Genomic DNA, 21,477 nt, shown 5'->3' with positions numbered 1-21,477 from the left:
AAAGGATTGAGAAAATGCTCTAGAGAATGGCAGTTTTGCACTTTATTTTTTATACATTATAATCAAAAGAGGAGGTGTAAGTGGAGTGGGGGGAACCTTTGGGATTGGATAAAAGACATGTACATCTTTTACACAGGCGGGACAGGGTAGGTAACAATCTACAATCAACATAACAATAACAATGAGGGGATTTGTGGCCTGTGCTCTGGAGTGATTGTGTCTGGAGGGGTAAGAAAAAAGGGAAGTTACCTTGACTTTCCAAAGGTAAGATGCAAAAAGACAATAGACGGGCTCAATTAAGGTAAAAATTGACTTTTGTCAGGGAAGGGTCTGGCCTAGGACATGACTACTTGCTTTTACTTAAAAAGTTTTAATTTGAGACCTTCTGTGGTTACTTTAGGTCTCTGAGTTTATAAGGCCACCACTCAGGCCTCCCCGGAGCTTATCAGGTTTAGTATGTGGCCCTTTTTTGTCCACATTATCTAAAAGTTTTCTATTTTGATAGGATGCCTGTTTCCTGGTTCTTTGGTTGGAGCGAGCAGGCTTTTGTTGGTGTTTTTTGTTTTGTTATTTTGGCTGCACCTGTTGGCATTTCCACGTTGCTGGCTCCTCCGGCTCCAAGTCTGGGATAAATGATGCAAGAAGAAAACCCAGGAAATTACTACTGTGTGGGTCCTTGGGCTCTGAGTTTCCTAGTTGGTTTCCCTCTTTCTATCTTTCAGAGGCCTTATTGTTACCAGAAAGGGGACCTGGCCCTTGGTGGGTCTGCCTAGGGCCAGCTGATGATGTGTGGGTTCTTGACTTTTTGCAGGAAAAATTTCACAACATGAGTCCAGGAGACTATGAGGGAACCTTTATTAAAGCTGGGACAGTAAAACAAGAAAGGGCTTAGCACAGAAGAAGCAATGGGAGCACCTAGGCTGGGCTGCCTTAGCCCTCTGGGAAGGCAGAGGAAAGGTCCGAGGGAACAGGTTCAAGGGTTAGCCTGGGATGAGCTGCTACTTCCCTTTGCTCCCCGGGTTGCAGGTTACATGGGCCCCTTAGAATTTAGGAGATGCGGCCTGTGGGGGAAGACATGGAGGAAGAAGAGGGGAAGGGAATGGCGGGGGCTGCTCCCCAGAGGGAGAACTCTCGCTGGGTCCTTTGTCTTGAGGCTTTTATCACTTTCTTGCAGTTGGGAATCTTAGGGGATGTCTCAGGGGAGGGTTTCAGCAGAATATTCATTCGTTTTCTAGGTGTGCCCCTCCAGGGCTGTGGTCTCCACCAATTGGTCGGTGTCAGGACAGGGGGTTGTTAGTCATTGCAACTGGTCCTGGTGTCGCCCTTCTGGTTTTGCTGTTTTTCTGATTCTGGAGCTGAAATACAACAGAGGCCTAGATGTTATCTCTAGGGAGGTGACCTTCTGTATCGGCTGTAAATTGCTCTGTCGATTTGTTCAGCTGTCTGTCTCATTTTCCGTATTCCACTTGTCCAGGCTTACTGGCCTGTTTCATTAGGTTGGTTTTATATGCAGTGCCCAGGGTTTTTAATTGTATTAGCAGACAGAATAGGAAGGAGTACCTCTATTCAATCTTCCCTGATCCATTCTCTTTTATTTACTTGTTTTTTTGGTTTTCCACTAGATTGTGAGTTCTCTAAGTATATTTTTGTATCTTTAATACCTAGTCAGGCACATTATCTGTAAATGTTTGAAGCAAGGAAAAAAGAAAATAGAACATGGAATGAAGTGGAAGAATTGCATGTCTCCCTCATCTGTTCTTACGTGTGTGGTGCCAGGAAGAGGAGGAGGCTTAGTCTTGTCCTGAATGGTGGATTTCTCCTGGCGCTTTGATGCTGAAAGGTGGTTGGCTCCGAGTTCATAGGCTCCTTCCTAGGTTCTCATGTCTTACTGAAAATTACCAGTAGGTGGCAGAATAATTGATGAAAATGGACTTGACTAAAACATAAGGAGGCTGATTTCTTCTGTGACACAGAGAAATAAATTTTCTTACCTTTTACCCACCCCTGGTACAATCTCAAGATGTTGCTCTGAAGGTTAGATACTTTTTTTCAGCCTTGAAGTACAGGTAGCTGAACAGTGGGGACAGAGATGGAGTAAAAAGAAGTGGATTCTGTTAGGCAACTTGGTGACATGTGACAACAGGATTACTTGTTTTTTGTGAAAATAAATGTCTAGCATTTAGCTACTCGTCTCCCTAATTTCTGGCATTTAAACCCACAGGGCCTCGCCGTGTGGCTTAGTGGTTGAGTATCTCCACCTATGATCCTGGATATCTGTTTCCATTCCAGGTCAGGGCACAGGGTTTTGGGTTCGATCCCCAGCAGGGGGCGTGCAGGAGGCAGCTGATCAATGACTCATCATTGATGTTTCTCTCTCTCTCTCCCTCTCCCTTCCTCTCTCTGAGATCAATAAACATATATTTAAAAAAACATATTAAAAAAAACAACCCATAGGAAGTTGGAGATTGGATGACTGGAGGAATAATACTTTTCTTAAACATTTTAACACTGATATTTTAAAAGCAAAACAAGGCCCCTCCCCACATCCTACTATCCACTTTTTCTGTCAGGCCCTGCTGATATGTGCACGTTATTAATGATTCAATTTTTGAATTCTTTTTAAAAAATTTATTATCAAAAGTATTTTTGATACTGTTGTAACTTAACCTAGTTATTAAGTAACAGAAAAGGAACAGGGGGAAGGCCAAAAAATATGGGCATGCCATTTATGCAGCTTTGCCAGGAAGCTGCAGTAAAGTCTAGGTGACCTAGGAAAGGTACTAGTCTGTCAGTCACACCTGGGAACAGGTCATTGACCAGAGTAGGGGTGGCCAGTGCAAGCCCGGGAAAATTTAAGATATTTAATCTCCTACACAGAGGAGTTTGCTCTCTTGCTCTTGGCTCCTGGCCTGCGGAACTCACAGTCCTGCGTTCACCCACAGGGCTCACAGCCACGTGGACCCCACACAATGGACTGATGCATTACAACTAGCTTAATGCTAAACCAAACACAGCTCCACCACCGAACAGAAACTTTGGATGCTGGCTTTGCTTCTAGTTCTACTGAATCCCCAGCTGCACATTTTCCAGGACTGGATTAATGGAAATGGGACTTTGGAAACTCAAGGACGTAATTCCATGAAAATAAAGCTTCCTACCACATCTCATCCTTCCGTGAGGTCGTCTGGAAATGCTTATTCCAGCGATGCCCGAAGAACCCCACTCACACTAGCAACAGAGAAAGATCATCCACTCATTTCTCTGGTAACATTTTCTTTTTTTGGGGGGGGAGGTTGCTTTTAAAAAGTTCTATTTGAACTGAAGTGCAGAGAGTTAATCACACTGCAGTCATATGGCCAAAAAAGGCCTTGGTGGAGGCTTTGATTGTTTATTTGTTTCAGTTTTGTTTTTCTTAACCTTTTATTTTTTAAAATTTCAAATTTATTGAAAAGTTGAAAGAGTAAAATAATGAGTACTCAATTACCCTTCTCCTAGAGTCATTGTTAACATTTTGCCACATTTGTGTCAACATAAGAAACATTCAAACCTAGAGAGAATTTTTGTGAGTTTATTTGAGCCAAACTGTCAACAATTGCCAGGAAGCAAAATCTCAACAGATTGAGCTAATGCTCCGGAGAATGGCAGTTTTGTAATTTATTTTTTATATTACAACCAAGAGAAGAGTAAGTGGGTTACATAAAATTCATTGGTGACAGATTAGGGAGGCTGGAGAAAGCAAAGGAGGGGGGACCTCTGGGATTGGATAAAAAGTAAAATGATAGACATGTACATCTTTTACATAGGTGGGTACAGGATAGTTAACAGTGACAATTAACATGATAACAATAACAACGAGAGGATTTATGGTCTCTGCCCTAGTGTGCATTGGTTGCACCCTGAGGGATCTGGAAAAAGGGGAGTTACCCTGGCTTTCCTAAGGGCACAAGCAATGCGCGGGAGCAGGGACTACAAATCCTGCCATTGCTATTTTTGTCACGTTAATTGAATACTGTTAACTATCCTGTTAACGGGCGCCTGCTCTTTGGATTGTCAAGTATAAAATAAGGTTCCAAACTGCCATTCTCTGTCTACACTTTGGCTCAAATAAACGCACACAATTTTTTTTACAGGTTTCCTGACAGGTCTAAATTCCCAGCAGAAGAAAAAAGCTCCGGCAGGGCCCGGGTCTCCCAGCCTGACACACCGGGACCTTTACTCAGCTCAGGGCAGAGGCCCCGGTGCACGGGCCGAGCGCCAGCCGGAGGCCTTTGCTCTTCCGCGGGCGGCTCAGCGGCTCCCCGGGACTCGCGAGGCCGAGAGCGCGCCTTCCCGCCTCGCTCCGAACGTCTGCGCGGGGTCTCGGGGACGCGACGGCGTGTGCACGGTCCCCTGCAGCCCGGAGCCACGCTTGGCAGTTCTCTCACTGGTTTTCTACTTCAAAAGGGAAGTAAGAATAAGAAGTCGTTTCATCGTCGGGAAAGGTCAATATTGAAAAATATCTCAAAAACCGAATTAGGTAAAACAATATATATAGCATAATGAATAGAAAGACAGTCATTAAGTTGGAGCTATCTGTCCTTTACTCAACCAACCTCCCACAGTCCCTGGTGGTCTAGTGGTTAGGATTCGGCGCTCTCACCGCCGCGGCCCGGGTTCGATTCCCGGTCAGGGAACTTCCTTTTTATGCCTAAGTACTATTGTAGACTCGTACCATTATAGACTCGTACTATTATAGACTCGTACTATTATAGACTCCTTTTTAATGATTAACACTGTTTCTTCTAGTCACTTCTTCCATCCACCCAAAACTGAAATATAGGAAATGTGGAAAAATAAATACATCATACTTTGCTGACAATTCCAACACCCCAGGGTAACTTAATATCCAGTTTTTGAAACAAAATGAAATAATGCTATGCAAACTATTTTATTTCCAGCTATTTTTTTGTTGTTATATTTCCAACACTTTCCAATGGAAATATTCATCAGCAACATATTTTCTTTCAATTTAATTTTTGAAAAGTAATATATTTACATGGTTTAAGATTCAAATATGTTGGTGGGGAGTGGGTGTGGGGCGGAAAGGGTTAATGGGGAAAAAGGGGACATCTGTAATATTTTCAACAATAAAGGTAAATTTTTTTACAAAGATTCAAATAAGCAAAAATGCATAACTGATGACACCTAATTTCCACTCCTGCCATCTAGTTTTTTAACGCAACCAATGTTAAGTTTTGCAATTATAATGTAAATATTTTATGCAAATAGATTATATACATACATACTTATATATTTAAATGTTTCCCTTCTTGCACAAATGACAGCAATCTATACACACCTTTTTTGCACGTTTCCTTTCCACTTAATATATTTTATAAATAGTTCCAGATTAGGCATGAAGAGTTTCCTCATCTCATAGCACATAGGATTCCATTGTATTAATATTACATAATTAATTGAACGAACTTCCTATTGTTGGACACTTAGGTTATTTCTAAACTTTTGCTATTGCAAACAATATTGCCATAAATAATCTTGAACATCTGTCATTTTGCACAGGTGTGGAAGAAATGTCCAGGAATTCAAATGCTGCACATTATACTTTCACTAGCAATGTGCAAGGTCAGTATCATTAAAAAAACAAACAAAAAACCAACACAAAACAACTCATGGGTTTTCATCAATCAATCGTACTTCTGGTCTTTTAGTCCCACTCCCCAATTTTTTTGGTGTTACAAATAACACTTTGATAAACATCTGTAAGATACATCTTTGTGTATATCTTTAGATATTTACTTAGGATAAATTCATAGAAGTGGAATTATTACCTCATACAATCTATTAAATGGATTAAAAAATAAAATGCAGAACTGAAAAAATTAAGAGCTAGGAAAAGTATATTAGTGGGTAATTATCTTAATATTGAATTGGAGAAGACTTTTCCAAGATAAAAGCAAAGACAGAAATCATAGGGGATAAAACTGACAGAGTAGACTACGTAAAAACAGAAAACTTCTGCCCATCAAAAAATCCTATAAACAATTAAAAAAACAAATGATAAACTGGTATAAGTAGGACAAAAATAATATACATACCCAATAGAAAAAATAGACAAAGCACATTACTTTGCAAGTCTCAAAATTAACAAATAACAGGTAAAGTTTTGAAAAATGATCAACCTCAATAGTAACAGAATAAATGCAAATTAAAATGAGACTCCATATTTTTATCCTGCGCTTTTCTAAAGATGAAAAGAATGACGATATCCAGCTGACCTATATATTCACTGAATACTGAAAATTGGTGATATCTCGTCACCCAGCAATTTGGCAATATGTATCTAAAGCTATAAAATGTAATAAAAAGTTTTTAAAAAATCTACACGTTTTCAATTGCAACTTTACATTTATGCATTTGCATTAAGGAAACACTCTCAAATGCTAACTATATGTGTACAGAGATAACTTCCGATGAAGGGACTTAACTCGTCCCCTGGATTTCAGAGGACCCTTTCAAATGAGGATAGATTAACTGAAATTGACTTTCCTTAAACCTGTGAAATAATAAAAAACTACCAGAATTTTCAATATGGTCGTAGGAGAAAGTATAGAGAGCTTTTTTCCTCTCTTCCTCCTTTGGCTCTGTGTTGAAATCTTTTCGTAACATAAATCTCAACAGCGGAAAAAATTTGCAGAGCCAAAGGTTGATGTACTATTCTTCACAAGAAAACAGGCAACAGCCTTCCAGTTGCGTTGGTGGTATAGTGGTGAGCATAGCTGCCTTCCAAGCAGTTGACCCGGGTTCGATTCCCGGCCAACGCATCTCGCTCTCTCTTTTTCAGGAAATTGAGACTTGCACTCGGGGAGCCGGGAGAAATGAAATCTTCATGTGTTTTATAGCTGCACCTCCCCGAGCCAAGCCCGTCTGCTGGGGTCGCACCAGTTTATAAAAATTGAGGGGTGTTTTTTGCGGGGGGTGGGGAGTGGGGGATGGCGTTTGGGGGTGGAGGGTTAAGGAAAATCCTGAGAGAGGCCGGTCAGATCTGTTTTCCCCAGTTCTCCGAGCTGGCTGACTTACTGAGGGGTCAGATGGGAAGCCGGCCCAAGCGCCCGCGCTGGGGGGAGGGCACCGAGTCCCTTGCGGCGGCTCCGGAGCAGCAAAGCGACGGGCTGGGTGCTGCCGGCCGCCGGCCGGGGCGCAGCAGCCCCGCCGCTCTTCCGGCCGCGCCATTCGGGGAACCGAAACCTCACTGCCAGCTTCTAAGCTGCAGATGTAAACAGGAAAATCCTCTGGGACTGCCGCTCGCACCCGTGGGTGGGCGGCTTGTGTTTTGGCGGGGAAGAGAGAGAAGTGACTGGAGGGGCGCCCACTCGCAGGCTTCAAGGCAGGACGCGGGCGCGCCGCCCAGCAGAGGGCGCGATGCTGGCGCCGCACCGCGGGCTCCGGGGCTTCGAACCCGACTCAGGGGCGGGGCTTGAAGGTTCCGGAGCGGAAACCTTTGTTTGGGATTGACTCGGGCGAACCACCAGAGCTGGGCAAACAGAATCGAACAGCAGCACGAGGTAGTTTCCTGTCGCAAAAGAAATGAAGTCCAACCGCGATCTGCTGCTGCGCAGGTGGCAGGCGACACTGTGCCGTCTATATCCACTGTAGTGGGTGGCACTCTGCGTCAGGAACCCCGAGTCAGGGCATATCATTCTAGTTGGCTTTTGCATCCGAATTTACTTAACCTTTTAAACGTTAATAAAAGGTTAAACGTTAAAATTTTAAACGTGAAATTTGCTCGAGGCAGTGTCGCAGAACTGCAGCCAACGAATGGGGTTGAGTAATTGCCTCCCTCTCAGCTCACTCCGCTGCCCCTCCCCCCAGGTGAGCCCAGCGGGCTTCGGCGAGAAGGGCCCGGGGGGTGCGTGGCAGGGGAGCGTGGCACCGGCCGCCGGGGGAGGCCCCCCGGCCCCGCTGAGCCGAGCGGACAGTCCCTTCGCTGGGAACCCGGAGCTCAGCTCCTCCTGCAGAGTTTGCGGAAAGGAATACCTAGGGGAGGGGAGGGAGACCTCCTTCAGGCCCTGGAGCCCGTCCGCGGAATCTCGGGAGACCTTACCACGTGAGGAATATGGTCTTTTACTCGGGCCACACAAAATTTTAGTATTTAAAACCAAACTCGTGCCCTAGATGAACAGCAAATCGGACCTGTTTTCCCAGGGACGCGCCCCCTCCCGGTCGCCGAGATTAGCGGGGAACAGGGCTGCGGCCCCCAGGCCCCGGCGCACCAGCCCTCGCCCCCCGACTCCCGCGGCTCGTCCGCTCCTCTTGTCCTCAGGAGTCTGGTCCCCGAAGCCGGACCCTCCGCGTGACCCGGTCCAAAGGGAATTTGCGGAAACACTGAGGCTTCAGGACCCGTGATTCCCGCGTTGGCGAGCTCGCCTGGCTCCGCGCGGCCCCGTCACTCTCTCGGAGCTTCGGGTTCCTGGGTCCACAGTAGTTAGATCCACAGAATTCAGGACCTGAGATTTCTTTCAGGCAAATGACGTAGTTTAGGCACTTGGCCTCTGGAGTGAAATTGTACTAATACCTGAAGTTTAGGAAGAAGCATCGGAGGTGCCCGGCTAGCTCAGTCGGTAGAGCATGAGACTCTTAATCTCAGGGTCGTGGGTTCGAGCCCCACGTTGGGCGCACTCTCATTTTCCACACCTGTGATCTTGTTTTTTATTGAATTGCCTCTGTTCGCTCCAAATTTAGCAAAAAAGAGGAACCGGAGCCAGGAGCCTAGTATCTGTCCCCCACCCCCACCCTTGGACCCGCCCCAACTCTGCTCCACGGAGAAGACGCCCTAAGACGGGACCAAGTGGAAGCCGGTTCCTGCTCCGCACCTGGGCGGCAACTTGAGGATAAAGTTGGAAAGACCTTCTTAGCTACGAAGATGTTCTCCGTTAGGTGCTAAGGAGCATGTCTTTGCTTTTTAGGTTTTGAAACGTTCACCGGCCGCAAGGGGCTGTAAAATACAGCTCGTTAAGGAAGGTCCCGAAACCAAAGAGGGAGAGAGACTCTGGAAAAGGGGCTGGGCAGGCGGAGGGACGCGGACGAGCGAGGAGCAGGGGAGGTCGAGGTGGGAGGAGGGGCGGAGCTAGGACCCGGCCGGGAGCGGAAGCTGGGGGGCTGGCGGGGCTGCCCGACGAGAGGGGGAGTTGGCGGGGGTTGCCCGACGAGCGGAGGGGGGTTGGCGGGGGCTGCCCGGCCAGCGGGGGGGGGTTGGCGGGGGCTGCCCGACGAGCGGAGGGGGGTTGGCGGGGGCCGCCCTGCCGGCGGGGGGGTGGGGTTGGCGGGGGCCGCCCTGCCGGCGGGGGGGGTGGGGTTGGCGGGGGCCGCCCTGCCGGCGGGGGGGGGGTGTTGGCGGGGGCCGCCCTGCCGGCGGGGGGGGGGGGGTGTTGGCGGGGGCCGCCCGGCCGGCGGGGGGGGGGGGTGTTGGCGGGGGCCGCCCGGCCGGCGGGGGGGGGTTGGCGGGGGCCGCCCGGCCAGCGGGGGGGGGGTTGGCGGGGGCCGCCCTGCCAGCGGGGGGGTGGTGTTGGCGGGGGCTGCCCGGCCAGCGGGGTCCTGGCGGCCTCCGTGGAGCGAGGCGCCCTCTTGTATTGAGTTAGTTCCTGACACCCCGGAGACCTTTGCTCTACCTTCAGAGCCTAAAGTTGTTTGCCTTACATTTGTTCCTCGTAAACATGTTTTCATTGTTGGGATGGGAGGTGTAGGTTAAATGGGCCTACAGGCTTCTCTACAACAACTCTGGCATTCCTTTTAAATTTATCTTTATTGTTGAAAGCATTACAGATATTCCCCTTTTCCCCCCATTGATCCCCTCCACCCGCCCCCATTCTTTTGACATTGTTTCTGTAATGCTCACTCTAATATGTAGCTTGTAGAGAAGCAGCATGTTTGTATAAGAATCCTAGGAACTAACTTCAGAAGATGCAGTCTCTGACCTTCATTCATCCCAGTTCCAGGACATTTGCTGACCTTCAAGTGTAGAACCAAGATGACAAAGACCAGGATGACACACACCAGGCCATCCCTTGACCAGTTTTGAGATGCTTATTGGAATGGACTCTGCTGGCCTGCACATAGAGAGCTTTTCAACCCACTCTCCTTGATTTCTTCGTTCTGCTTTCCCTCTCCTTCCTTATAAAAACCTCTGCCTGCACTGAGGTGGGGAGATGGGCTTTGTGGCAAGAGTCCCCCATCTGCTCAAGTGACCGGCGCTTGAATAAACTTCTTTCCTTTTTCACCAGCATCTGTAATCATGAGTTTGGTTTTTGTGGCGGCAGGCAGTCGAACCTTGGTTCTGGTTACAAAAATAAAAGATCTATTACCCAACATCTCAATCTAATGAAAAGGTTAAATGTCTCCCCTTTCCAATTTTTATTTGGCTTAGGATCCACCATGAAGGTCTCACTCTGGAGGGTGTGTTCTGGGTTCTTCTTCCGCAGCTAAAGCCTGGGCTCTGTCACAGGGACACTGGGAACAGCTCTACAGTCCGATCTTGGGAACCACTTCCTCAGAATTCCCAGTGGTCGGGGAAACAAAGGGGACCATCACAGCACTGGCCCTTTACCTACAAGATTCAGAGTCACGTGTGAGACCAACAAGCAATAACATTCTCCAACCTAAGAGATGGGTTTGTACTGCTATTAAATGCTTGGTAGGGTTGCCAAGAAAAGAGCTGTCTTTTGGATAATGAGACTGTGACTAGGTGCAACTTCTTTGGAGGGTAATTAGTCAGGAATTAACAAAATTAGAAATGCACAAATACTTTGATCAGGCAAGTCTACTTCCAGGAATCTATTTTGGGGAAATCCTTGCACAGGTGATAAGGATATTGGTATAAAGATGTCCTTGAAGAATTATTTATAATAATAAGCATTAGGGGGGGGCGTGGTTCAGCAGTTGAGCCTCGACCTAGGATCCAGGCGATCAGGGTTCTATTCCCTGTCAGGGTCAGGGCACATGCCCGGTTGCGGGCTCGATCAATGACTCTCTCATCATTGATGTTTCTATCTCTCTCTCTCCCCCTCCTTTCCTCTCTCTGAAATCAATAAAGATATATTTTTAAAAAACCCAACAACAATAAACATTAGAACCAATGGCATGTTTATCAATTGAGGAATGTTTAATTATGTAATAGGCCATCCATACCATGAAAGGATATGCAGTTGTTTCAAAAGACAAGGTAATAATGAGAATGGCGATGAGATGCTACTGAAAAGAATTACAGTAGCTAACCTTTAATGAACACTTTTAATTGGTCAAATACCTATGTGCCCTTATGTGCCTATCTCATTAAAATTCAGATTAACCCACGAGGGAAGTGCTCTTATTTGCCCCCTTTTGTAGATGAAGGACTTGAGGCACAGAAAAATTCAATAACTTGGTCAAGGAAGATCACATCACAGAAAAAACAAAATTTCCACTGAGAACTTGAAGTTTCACCGCAAGTGAACACTAAGGTTTTGTTCTTTCCAATTCTTGGGAATTTCAGGTTTCCAGGATGCGTAGTTGTAAAAACCCAACTTTGGGAAGTGAGGGACTCTCTGCCGTGGTTCTGGGATAAAGCGAGCTCCTAAGCTCCAGACACTCTCCATTAAAAAAACTCCGTCAGCCCTGGCTGGGTAGCTTCAGTTGGTAAGTGTGTGGATACCCAAGGTTGTGGGTTCCATATCCGGTCAGGGCCCATACAAGAGTCAACCAATGAATGTTTAAATAAGTGGAACAACAAAAATCAATGTTGTTTTTTTTCCCCCCTCACTCTCTCTCTCTCAAAAAAAAAAAAAAAAAAAAATCAATTAAAATACCTTTGTTGGTCTAGGGCATGTATCTGGGTTGCAGGTTCTCCAAGTATCTCCCTCACATCTCTGTCTCTCTGTCTCTGTCGCTGTCTCTGTCTCTGTTTCTCTCTCTCCCCCTCCCTCCCTCCCCCCCCCACTCTAAAAATCAATGGACAAAAGATATCCTTGGGTGAGAAAGAACAGCCTCTGAGGGTGAGGTGGCTCATAGATTACAATGGCGAGTTGCAGGTAGATCAGAAAGGAATTCAAGGACGTAAAAGTCACCGCTCTTGGGTGGGCTGGAGCCGCTGACCTTTCGGTCAAACGCGCTATCCAATTGTGCCACAGAGACACCGAAGGTCGCCTTCCCAAACTGATTTCCTGATCCCCAGAACTGCTCTTCGACCTCTGGCTGGGAACATCCTCCCTGCACTCCAGGAGCCGGGGCGTGGGAGACACCGAGACCAAGCGCCTTGGCGTTGGGCACGTTTGGACTTCGACACCTGTCCGGAGTCAGCTGGGGGTCCGCGGCCTCCCCCCGGCTCTGGACGATGACCACAGCTCTCCGGCTGAAGCCCGGCCTTGCCCACTCGCGCTCAGGTGGGTCCCTGCAGCGCGCCCCACCCTGCGGCCTCTAGGACTCCGTGGGGCAGGACCTGGGATTTGCTCTGAAGCAGCCGGTCCCCAGAGCAGGGCCTGGCACCGTGTAGCCACCTAATAAATGCTCGGTGAAGGATGCGTGCCCCAGGGGGCCTGGGGAACCAAGCGTTCCCGGGTGGACCTGAGGCGTGTAGCCATCGAGGAGACCGGGCAGGTTCCTCCGGGCCAACGCGCTCTTACCCCCCGCTGACTGCAAGGGGCGCAGCCCTCAGCTCCCCATCCTTGACCTGAGGCGGCCTCAGTCCAGGGCAGTCCTCCTGGGGCGGGGGCGTTGGCAGGGACAGCTGCAGAAGAGAAGAAAGCGGGGTGTGGGGGGGCAGCCCGAGGAGGGGCGGGCGGAGAGAGTGGGGGCTCTAGCCATTCAGAAAAAAGCCAAAAGAAACCCAAAAATGACTCGCTCACGCGCCCCTTGCCTTCTCTTTGCCAGTCCCCACTGCAGCCGTGATCCTGTAGGGCTGATGGTTGATGGTCTCGCGTCCGAAAGACGGGTTCCTCCTGTAACTGCTAGGCGAGGGACAGCGGCACCTTGAGGTGTCCCTCCTTGGACCTGGCGACTTCCCGAGTCGGGGCCTCAGAGCGCAGGGCAGGTGCCCACGCCCCCCGGTGGGGACGCGCAAGAGCCGGAGGGGAGGAAGCGCTGCAAACTGTCCCCGGGCGTCGCCCACTCCGGCCCAGCCCTCCCCGGCGTCCCTCTTCCCTTCGCGGAGCCCTGTGCGCGCAGGGGAATGCTGAGGACAGTGACAAGCCCTCTGTCCCATTGATGCGCTCTCAGGGCCAACTGCAGAGATGCTGATGAAGGACTCTGCCTAGCAGAGCGCCGGTCAGCTCAGTATCATTTCTGGAGCAGACTGGATAACGCTACCTTGACTGAGCAGGGCGATGACAACTTTGGCTGTAACGCCAGGTAAATGGAGCTGAAAGTCCACTATAGCTCTGTAGCCACCTGCGGGCCACCTGCCAGGCTGCACTCCCATATTTTTTTCTTTTTAAATTTATCTTTATTGTTGAAAGTATTACAGGTGTTCTATTTCCCCCTAATTGACCCCCTCCACCTCCCTCCCACCCCCTCCCCAGGCCTTCACCCCATTATTGACCATGTCCATGGATTATGCACATATGCATGTAACTTCTTTGGTTACTCTCTTCCCACCCTCTACGCCCCTTCCCTCTTTCCTCTGAAATATGATCGTCTGTTACATGTGTCAGTGTCTCTGGATCTATTTCGTTTGTCAGGTTCTTTTGTTCATTAGCTTCTTCTTAAAAAAGACCCTTCAACATTTCCTGTAGTGCTGGTCTGGGGTGATGAGCTCCTTTAGCTTTTTCTTGTCTGAGAATCTCTTTAAATGACCTTCAGTTCTAAATGATAGCTTTGCTGGGTAGAGTAATTTTGGTTGTAGGTTCTTGTTTTTCATCACTTTGAATATTTCTTGCCACTCCTTTTTGGCCTGCAAGGTTTCTGTTGAGAAATCAGCTGACAGTTGTATGGGTGCTCCCTGTAGGTAACTAACTGCTTTTCTCTTGCTGCTTTTAAGAGAATATTCTCTCTTTGTCTTTAACCTTTGGCATTTTAATTATGATGTGTCTTGCTGTGGGCCCCTTTGGGTTCCTCTTGTTTGGGACACTCTGTGCTTCCTGGACTTGTAAGTCTATTTCTTTCCCCAGGTAGAGGAAGTTTTCTGTCATTAGTTTTTCAAAAGGTTTTCAATTTCTTGGTCTCTTTCTTTTCCTTCTGGCACCCCAATAATACAAATGTTGGGCCACTTGAAGTTGTCCCAGAGACTCCTTACACTATCTTCATATTTCTGGATTCTTTTTTCTTTTTGCTCTTCTGCTTGGGTGTTTTTTGTTTCCTCATGTTCCAGATTGCTGATTTGATTCTCAGCGACCTCTTCTCTACTGTTGATTCCCTGTAAATTATTCTTCATTTCAGTTATGTAGCCTTCATTTCAAATTGGTACTTTATTAGGTCACTGATGGTCTCACTTGATTTTGTTATAGTCTTACTAATATCCTTGAGCATCCTTATAACCATTATTCTGAACTCTGTATCTGTTAGCTTGCTTGGTTCTATTTCATTTAGTTCCTTTTCTGGAGATTTCTTCTGTTCTTTCCTTTGTGACATGTTTCTTTGCCTCCATATTTTGGCTGCTTCCAGGTGTTTGTTTCTATGTATTAGGCAGAGCTGCTATGTCTCCTGGAATTTGTAGAGTGGCTTTGTGTAGTAGGTGTCCTGTAGGGCCCAGTGGCTCAGCCTCCCCAGTCACCTGAGCTGGGCCTTCTAGGTGCTCCCCTGTATGGGCTGTGTGCACTGTCCTGTTGTAGTTGAGCCTTGGTTGCTGTTGGCGTCACTGGGAGGAATTGAGCCCCAGGCCAATTGGCTGTGAGGACCAGCTGCAACTACAGCCAGACAGCTGCTGTGCTGGAGACACCCCTCTGGATCAGGATTTACTTCAGTGGGGCTTTGGTGTTCACCAAGTGCACCCCTTGAGTGTGTCACTCGTGGATGTGGTAGGGTTGTAATCCAGCGTGGTCAAGTCTGACCACCAGGTGCACTGTCTCTGGGGCCTCTGGGGATGTGCAAAGTCAGCCTCTGCCAGTGCCTTGCCCAGGGCCACCCAGCATGAGCTACACAGCAAACCGTAGTTGGCCGCTCCTTGTGCTGGGCTTGGAGGTGTCCAGGAGAGGCCAAGCTGTGAGCCAATGCAGCTGCCGCTAGTGCCAGGCCTGGGGCCGCTTATCAAGCCGTATGGGGCCCGCTGCTGCTTGTTTGAGAGATTTTAGGAAAGTCCTAAGCATGAGGCTGGAGAGGCCACTTGCACAGAAAAGCCCCTGGAAGTGGCCTGGATGAGCTGCAGGTGGGGAGGGGCGGGGCCTCCAGGAATCACGGGGCGGGGCCAAAGATGCGAGTCAGGTGCTGGAGATTCAAACATGGCGCCTGCCTGCCGGCTGTGCGGGGTGGACTCGCCACAGGAGCCAGGGCCTCCGCCAGCCCTTCTGTCTGGGAGGAAGCCGCCCTCCGCCTCTCGCCCGGATCTCAGGCAGGTTGGTTCCTCCCCAAGTGTCCCGGGTCCTTTCAGGCTGCTCCCGGCGCTGGGCTCAGAGGGAGCGTCCGAGTGAGTCCGTGCGCGGGCCCTTTGAGAGGAAAGCCTGGGACTCCTGCAGCCTCTGCGACCCTCAGCGACAGTCCTCGCTGGTTGTCACAGCCTGTAGTTGTGGGGACTTCTCTTCCCGGCCCTGGAGCCCTGGGCTGGGGACCTGCTGTGGGGCTGGGACCCTTTGCTCCTCTGGGAAACCTCCGCTGCTGAGATTCCCTCCCGGGTTTAACCCGTGGCACCGGGTGTGGGCCCACTGCCAAGTCCCTGGGATCCAGCCCCGATCCACCCAAGTCTGTGCCCCTCCTACAGGTCTCGGTGCTTCTTCAGTTCCCTCATTGTAGGGCTTCTGTTCAGCCAGGTTTCAGGAGGCTCTGAGTGATGGTGGTTCTGTAATTTAGTTATAATTTTGATGTGGTTGTGGGAGGCGGCGGGTGCAGCTGTTACCTACGCCCCCATCTTGTTTCTCCTTCAGATATTTTTCTTAATAATAAACTTAATGCGTGTTCCTTTGAGTCTCGATTTCTTATTTCCCCAACAGCCCCCAGAAGAGGCAGAGAACACTGGGGGCTAAGTACAGAAAGTGCACATGGCTCCGTGTGAACTTTCACTTGTGCTCAAAGACCCTGGGGAAAAGTACCCACGATTGTCGTGGAAAGTTGGAAAATTCCGGAAACAGGACTAAGGAGGTGGATTGTAGTGGGCCTTGGTGGGACCTCTTGGGATGGAATTGAACTCCAGCTTTTGGTGCACAGGATGACACAGGATGATGCTACATCAGCCATAGCAACGAAAGCATAATTTTGCTATTATTTATTTGGAAGTTACGAATGGTTTTAGCCCTGGCCAGGCAGCTTAGTTGGTTAGAGCATTGTCCCAATATGCCAAGGTTGCAGGTTTGATGCCCAGTCAGGGTACATACAAGAAGCAACCAATGAATGCATGAATGAGAGGAACTACAGATCTCTCTCTCTCTCTTTCTCTCTCAAAATTAATTTTAAAAAAATTTTCTTTTTAAAAAAGAATGGTTTTAAAAGGATGAGGTGGAGTTGAGTATATGGACCAGCAATCCGTAAGAGGTGGACTGTGGTGGATTTGTGTCAATTTTGCTAAATTACAACTGGAAGTACATTTCCCAGAATTCCCATCTCTTTATAGTTCTGGGTTAGCTTGTGCAATGGGAAACATTTGCTGAAATTTAGAAGGTAGAAATGGAAGTGTCTGCCACATCCTTTTGTACCCTGGGAAAGTCAGGTGAGGCCACCAGTGTTGTTACAGCTCACACATGTACTTCATCTGCTGTTTTATTTTATGGACAAGAGGCAAGAAGGAGGCCTGCAGCAGCTACATAGCTCCTGACAGAACCCTTCCTACAGCATCTCTACTTTGGGCCAGCTGGGTATTTAGCTCCTTGACACTATTGACAATAAGTCACCAGTAGGACAGGACACTCCTATTTTTAAGGTTGGGAGTTTACAGCCTTCAGTTCTCCACTTTGTCCGTGCAGGGTGAGGGGGCCCCCTTTTAAAAATTGATTGATTGATTTGAGAGAGAGAGAAGTCCAACTTTGTTCCACCCACTTATGCATTCATTGGAAGCTTCCTGCATGTGCCCTGACAGGGGAATGAACCCACAACCTTCATGCATCAGGAGGATGCTCTAATCAACTGAGCCACCTGGCCAGGGCTGGAACCCTTTTTAAGAAACCAAATTTGGAAATCTCTAAGGGAATACAGGAAATGTACAATCAAATTGACTAAGAATCAAAGTAACCATCAGACCATCAGCTTGTATTTGAAAAAGCACTTAAGCAGTTGCACTATGAGGCAGGTGGATGCACCACCGTCCCCATCAGCATAGGAACCCTACAGATGTTCCCATAATGCCTCAGGTAAAGGGCAGGGCCTGTGTAGGAAGGGGTATCTGGGCTGTGCAAAAACTCATGGGTTTTCACTGAAGCTGACAGTCATAGGTACGGTCTAGAAAAGGTAAGTCATCAACCGTAAAGCAACCCAACACGGAAACTCCACCTAGGCTTGAAGCAACATGCCAACCGAACAGGGGACACATGCCTGGATCCCCAAGAAATGTCTGGGAGGGTCAGTTAATAGGTCTAGTTTATACACAATGCCAGGAAAGAACCCGAACACAGTACCCCATGATCACAAGTTATGCAGTTAAGTTTCCACATACAGGGGAAACGCAGAGTTCAGCCTCCACCTGGGACTAACCTCTTCAGTGATAATGCCTCTCATGTTCGGTAGGTAGGAGTTGAAAGCTTTCCAGGCCAGCATAGCCCCACAGGTTTTACGCTGGACATGCATGGTCACTTTGCTCTCGGCACCCTGAGCCTCTCTAGCCCTTCAGCACAGCTAGGACACCCAGTTTCAGGCGACAGTCCGGGACTCACCTTCCTGCAGGGGCCAGCATGCCCTGTTTAAGCAGCAGCTGTGGAACAGCAGCCCCAGCGCAGCCAGGTCTACATAGGACCCGCCCTATGCATGAAATCACCAGAATAGCCCTGCCCTCCAGCCCACGCCCGCCTTCTGCCGCTGCTCCCTCCTTCCACTCCTTCCAGCCCTTCTCTTGGCCCAGGGGCCAGCCAGCCAGCCAGCGGGAGTGACATCAGCCTCTCCCCTTCCTTCCTTCCACCTAGATGGGCGTCTTTACCTTTCTGGTCCTGTGGGGGGAGGATTTGACTGAAACTCTGCTGAAGCCTGTTCACCTTTCTTGAAGTAATGACTTACAATGCAGAAGACAGAACATTTAAGGTTAGGGAGGAGAGGGTTACTTTCAAACCCACTTATTTTGGAGTCATATTAGACTTTGTGACAGGCGATTTATGTTTGAAAGTGTCAACGTAAGAAACATTCAAACCTGTAAAGAATTTTTGTCTTTATTTGAGCCAAACCGTCACAGCTGCCCGGAAACAAAATCTCAACGGCTTGAGATAATGCTCCGGAGAATGGCAGTTCTGCACCTTATTTCATACATGACAATCCAAAGAGAAGCAAGGGGATTCTGTGAAATCCATTGGTGATAGACTAGGGAGGTGGGAGAAAGCAAAGCAGGGAACCTCTGGGACTGCATAAAAAGTAAAATGATAGAACTTTTAGATAGTTGGGTACAGGATAGTCAACAACACTGTGGTAACAATAACAATGAGAGGATTTGTGGTCTCCAACCTGGTACATTGGTTGTGCCCTGAGGGGTCTGGTAAAAGGGGAGTTACCCTGACTTTCCAAAGAATGTTATCATAGATGCAAAAGACAATAGACAGCCTCAGTTAAGGTAAATATTGACCTTTTTCGGGGAAGATTTTAGCCTAGGACAAGACTACCTGCCATAAACTGGTTGCAGTTGAAAAGTTTTAACTTCAGACCATCCTTTGTGGTTACTTTAGGTCTCTGAGTGTGCAGGTCTTCTCTGAGCTTCTCAGGTTCGCATGTGGCCCTTTTCACTTACAAAAGTAAATCATGCTATTGCTTCCAGTCAAATCCAGATATTTTTCAAACTATAGCTTTTAGCCCAGTCCTAGGCATTGTATCAGTGAAAATTTTGCTACGTGCAATGTCTGATATTTTGTTGTCTATGGTTTCTTCTAGGATTTTTATGGTTTGATGACTTACATTTAAGTCTTTTATCCATTTTGAGTTGATTCTTGTGTCTGGTGTAAGCTGGTGGTCTAGAGTCTTTTTTTTTTTTTTTTTTTGCGTGTACCTGTCCAATTATCCCAACACCATTTATTGAAGAGACTGTCTTTACTCCTTTGTTCTTGCTTCCTTTGTCAAGTATTAATTGAGCATAATGGCTTTGGTCGATTTCTGGGGTCTCTGTTCTGTTCCATTGATCTATATGCTGGTTCTTGTGCCAGTACCGGGCTGTTTTGATTACAGTGGCTTTGTAGTATAACTTGATATCTGGTGTTGTGATCCCTCCAAATTTGTTCTTTGCTGCGGCTACTCAGGGTCTTTTTTGGTTCCATATAAATTTTTGGAGTATTTGTTCTAGATCTGTGAAATATGCTGTTGGTATTTTAATAGAGATTATATTGAATTTATAAATTGTTATGGGTAGTATGGACATTTTAATGATGTTGATTCTACCAATCCATAAACACAGTATATTCTTCCACTTGTTTATATCATCTCCTATTTCTTTTTTCAACGTCCTGTAGTTTTCTGAGTACAGGTGTTTTATCTCCTTGGTTAAGTTTATTCCTAAGTATCTTAATATTTTTGTTGCAGTGGTAAATGGGATCGTGTTTTTAGTTTCTCTTTCTGAGAGTTCATTATTCGTGTATAAAAATGCCATGGATTTCTGGGCGTTAATTTTGTATCCTGCTACATTGCTGAATTCATTTATTAAATCGAGTAGTTTTTTGGTGGAGTCTTTAGGGTTTTCTATGAACAATATCATGTCATCTGCAAATAATGACAGTTTTGCTTCCTCCTTTCCAATTTGGATACCTTTTATGTTTTCTTCCTGTCTGATGGCTGTGGCTAGGACTTCCAGTGCTATGTTGAATAAGAGTGGTGAAAGTGGACATCCTGTCTTGTTCCTCTTCTTAGGGGATATGGTTTTAGTTTTTGCCCATTGAATATGATGTTGGCTGTAGGTCTGTCATATATGGCCTTTATTATGTTGAAGTATGATCCCTCTATTCCCACTTTGCTGAGAGTTTTTATCTAAAATGGGTGCCGGATTTTATCGAATGTTTTTTCTGCATCTATTGATATGATCATGTGATTTTTGTCTTTCAGTTTGTTTAAGTGACGTATCATATTTATTGATTTGCAAATATTGTACCAGCCTTGCATCCCTGGAATAAATTCCACTTGGTCATGTTGTATGATCTTTTTAATATATTGCTGGATCTGATTTGCTAATATTTTGTTGAGGATTTTGGAATCTATGTTCATCAGGGATATTAGCCTGTAATTTTCTTTCTTTGTAGTTTCTTTATCTGGTTTTGGAATTAGGATAATTCTGGCTTCATTAAAGGAGTTTGGAAGTGTTCTTTCCTCTTGGATTTTTTGGAATAGTTTGAGGAGGATAGGTGTCAGTTCTTCTTTGAATGTTTGGTAAAACTCCCCTGTGAAGCCATCTGGGCCAGGGCTTTTGTTTGCTGGGAATTTATTGATTACTGTTTCAATTTCCTTAGCTGTTATTGGTCTGTTCAAGTTTTCAGAATTTTCCTAGTTGAGTTTTGGAAGATTGTATGTTTATAGGAATTTGTCCATTTCACTTAAGTTGTCCAATTTGTTTGCATATAGTTCATAGTATTTTCTCACAATCCTTTGTGTTTCTGTTCAGCAGTTGTTACTTCACTTCTATTGTTTTTTGTTTTTAAAGTCCTTATGTGTCTTTTTTTTTTTAAAGTATATCCTTGTTGACTTGAGTGAGGAAGGAAGAGGGAGAGAGAGAGATAGAAACATCAGTGATGAGAGAGTTGTCATTGATTGACTGCCTCTTGCACGCCCCTGACTGGGGATTGAGCCTGTAACCCTGACATGTGCCCTGACCAGGAATCGAACTGTGATCTCCTGGATTCTAGGTCGGTGCTTAACCACTGAGCCACACCTGACTGGGTACCTCTATTGTTTTTTATTTTATTTATTTGGGTTCTCTCTTTGTTTCTTGATAAGTCTGGCTAAAAGTTCATCAATCTTGTTTATCTTTTCAAAGAACCAGCTCTTGGTTTCATTGATTTTTATTTTTATATTTTTTAGTCTCTATGCCATTTCTTTCCTCTCTGATCTTTATTGTTTCCTTCCTTCTTCATACTCTGGACTTTTCTTGTTGTTCTCTTTCTAATTCTTTTAGTTGTAAGGCTAGATAGTTTATTAGAGATTTTTCTTGTTTCTTGAGGTAGGACTGTAATGCTATGAACTTACCTCTCAAGACTGTTTTTG

The 21,477-nt window shown here is 46.8% G+C and overlaps 3 non-coding genes across 3 annotated transcripts; all 3 read left to right on the top strand.

The window, feature by feature from the left end:
* Positions 1-4,601: 4,601 nt before the first annotated feature.
* TRNAE-CUC (transfer RNA glutamic acid (anticodon CUC)) lies at positions 4,602-4,673 on the top strand. Its single transcript has one exon. It is a non-coding gene; the product is annotated as a tRNA-Glu (tRNA).
* Positions 4,674-6,749: 2,076 nt separating this feature from the next.
* On the top strand, positions 6,750-6,821 carry TRNAG-UCC (transfer RNA glycine (anticodon UCC)). Its single transcript has one exon. It is a non-coding gene; the product is annotated as a tRNA-Gly (tRNA).
* Positions 6,822-8,600: 1,779 nt separating this feature from the next.
* Positions 8,601-8,673, top strand: TRNAK-CUU (transfer RNA lysine (anticodon CUU)). The gene has a single exon. It is a non-coding gene; the product is annotated as a tRNA-Lys (tRNA).
* The last annotated feature ends 12,804 nt before the right edge of the window (positions 8,674-21,477 follow it).

The sequence above is a fragment of the Miniopterus natalensis genome, chromosome 19, assembly GCF_054644295.1.
Source record: "Miniopterus natalensis isolate mMinNat1 chromosome 19, mMinNat1.hap1, whole genome shotgun sequence".
Taxonomy (NCBI): Eukaryota; Metazoa; Chordata; class Mammalia; order Chiroptera; family Miniopteridae; genus Miniopterus; species Miniopterus natalensis.
The sequence above is the reverse complement of the archived record's forward strand: the minus strand, read 5'-3'. Positions and strand labels throughout refer to the sequence as shown.